This window comes from Petromyzon marinus, unplaced genomic scaffold (assembly GCF_048934315.1).
Source record: "Petromyzon marinus isolate PM22_M1 ecotype Great Lakes invasive population unplaced genomic scaffold, UKy_Petmar_22M1.pri1.0 PM_G_Scaffold_26, whole genome shotgun sequence".
NCBI classification, from domain to species: domain Eukaryota; kingdom Metazoa; phylum Chordata; class Hyperoartia; order Petromyzontiformes; family Petromyzontidae; genus Petromyzon; species Petromyzon marinus.
Genome location: NW_027422828.1, coordinates 730,001 through 732,500, shown reverse-complemented (window position 1 = coordinate 732,500; position 2,500 = coordinate 730,001). Strand labels below are relative to the sequence as shown.

Here is a 2,500-nt window from a genome sequence, read left to right as displayed (position 1 = left end):
TTCTTTGTAGGCAGAAAATAGTAAGGCGAAAATAAAGTCCCCTCTAAGCTCTAAAGTAACAAATACGACGTGTTTAAAAAAAAAACTAACAATAAAAAAAAGAACCAAGACTTCGTCTTGGAAAATAACAATCTAAATTGTGGAAAATAGTAAAATGAAATAAAAACCGACTTCACCTTCGAAAATAACAAAATCAATCTAAAACAAATGACATCTTAAAACAAAACTATTATTTGTTTCGGAGGTTGTCTATGACTGTTCATAGACCGCATAATTTCCACAGAACATTCTCAGAATATCAAGAGAGAAAAGCAGCGTTCTGCGGGAAATCATCTTGGCCAGTGATGTCGTTCTGGGTTTGGTCAGGCCCAGGGAGGTAAGTACCTCGTTATTCTCAAGGGGCCACTTTCCTCTTGCCCCAACCGGGAATCCAAAGAATGTGACCTTGCTAGCCTTCGTCAGCACTTTGACTTGATCACCAAGAGGGGTATAGTACGAAACTTTGTGCGAGGCAGCATCTGACAAGGTATTCTTTGAAAGCTCAAAACGGACGGTGACATCGATCACAACCGCCTCCTCATCTTTTGCAAACACGAGGTCAGGCTTTCTCATCTCTCCCGTCTCGGATATGAACCGTGGCTCTTTGTATACAGACCAGCCCAATCTAGCCGCTTCGTCTGCCAGAATGTTACTGATCTTGTTATGTCGCGCAATTCTTGCTTTCTGTACTGCAGGACATTGACCGAGAATGTGCGAAAGGGACTCGAGTCTGGCAGAGCATTTCCTGCAGGAACGTAAGGCCCCATCTCTGCCTCTGTTCAAGCTTTCTCTTGTTGGGTAAATATTTGCCCTTAGTTGTAGTGCTGCGATAAAGAAGCATTGTTTAAAGCCGCACCATGGCCTCAACCAAGCATTACTGATTCTATCATGCGCAAAGTTTACAATGCCCCTTCCTTGAACCGGCTTTTCGCACCATCTCTGAAATTCATGCTCCCTCCAATCGCAGGGTCTCGGATATACAGGTTCTTTTGACACCGAGTCCCTGAGAACGAATATTGGGATTGCATCACTGTCACCCCCTGCTCGTACCCACAAATTACGGTATTCTTCCTCCATACCCTGCGAGGACACAATATTACGGGTGATAGCATCGGACGAGTTTGCTATACGTTGCAGCCTTCTAACTTGAACCGAAGGGATTGTTTTTTCCAGTTTCAAGATGGCAAGGCCTCCGTCTCGGGCTCTGGCATATAACAGTCCATCACAAGTTGAAGCGGGAAGGTGGAGCCATCCTTTTACCGCCTTTCTAATCTCTTGGTCCAACCCACGGAGAGTTGATTGCTTGCAGTCCGAGTGGTCTGCAGGATATAACAATCTGGGTAGGGCATAGGCATTGAGTAGTTCAACCTTCTGAGTTGGCTTCAGAGGCGCCTCATCGATTTTCGAGATCCATGTCTTTAGCTGACAATGTAGATCAGGCTGTATAGTGCCAGTCCAAGGGCCAATTTTCAGACCAAGGTATTTCGTTGATTCATCAGGTTGGATCATATGGACATCTTTATTTTTGATAGTCCATGGGTCGCAGTTGTTCACCGTATATGAATCTTTGGTTGGGTTTATCATGAAGCCCTGGCACTTTCTGGCCTGAACCTCCAATCCCGATAGCCCACAAAATGATTCCAAGATCGCTAGATTGGCGGCCATACCAACCCAAGATTCGCTCACCAACACCAAATCATCAGCAAACGCAAGAGCTGTCACGTGGTCGGTATCAATGGAGTACCCAACTCCGTGTGACTCTAGGGTGCATATCAAAGGGTCCATGGCAAGATTGAAGAGCAGGGGTGACATGGGGTCACCCTGTTTGACACCAACACGTATGCTAATTTCTCGAGTCAACTCGCCATTGCTTTTGAACGAGGTCGTACACCGATCGTAGGCGTTCTGGATGATGCCCACCACGTGTTCATCTACTTTCTTGTGCCTTAACACCCATAAAATATGAGCATGCGAAACCGAGTCAAAAGCTTTCGCTATGTCGATAAACATGACAGCCAACGGCCTGTGCAATTTCTTAGCATGTCTCATAAGGTCCTGTAGCACCTTAAGATTTTCAGAGCAGCCAGATGCCGCTATAAAACCACGCTGCCTTGGGTTTAAGGGACAAGCACGAGCAAGACGTGCAGTCATTATTCTGGAAAATAATCTCAGAATCATTGAACCGATCGTTATTGGTCTCCAGTTCCCCAATTCTTTCAGCTTTTCATCGTCCATAACCTTAGGAATAAGAATCGTCCTATTCTTTTTCAACTCTTTGGGAATAATTCCTGTAATCATCCATGCATTAAATAGGGCTGTCAGTGTCCGACCCTCGGGGTCGGCAGCACAGATTGCAGCCCTTGTTAGGCCATCTGGCCCAGCTGCTGACGTTGGTTTAATGGCCCGTATGGCAGTCTGAACTTCCTCCACCGAAATTAGGGGCTCAAAGTATTCGTTATTT

At 45.6% G+C, this 2,500-nt stretch overlaps 1 pseudogene; it reads right to left on the bottom strand.

The window, feature by feature from the left end:
* Positions 1-2,500, bottom strand: part of LOC142913809 (28S ribosomal RNA) — a 10,282-nt pseudogene that overhangs the window by 3,299 nt on the left and 4,483 nt on the right.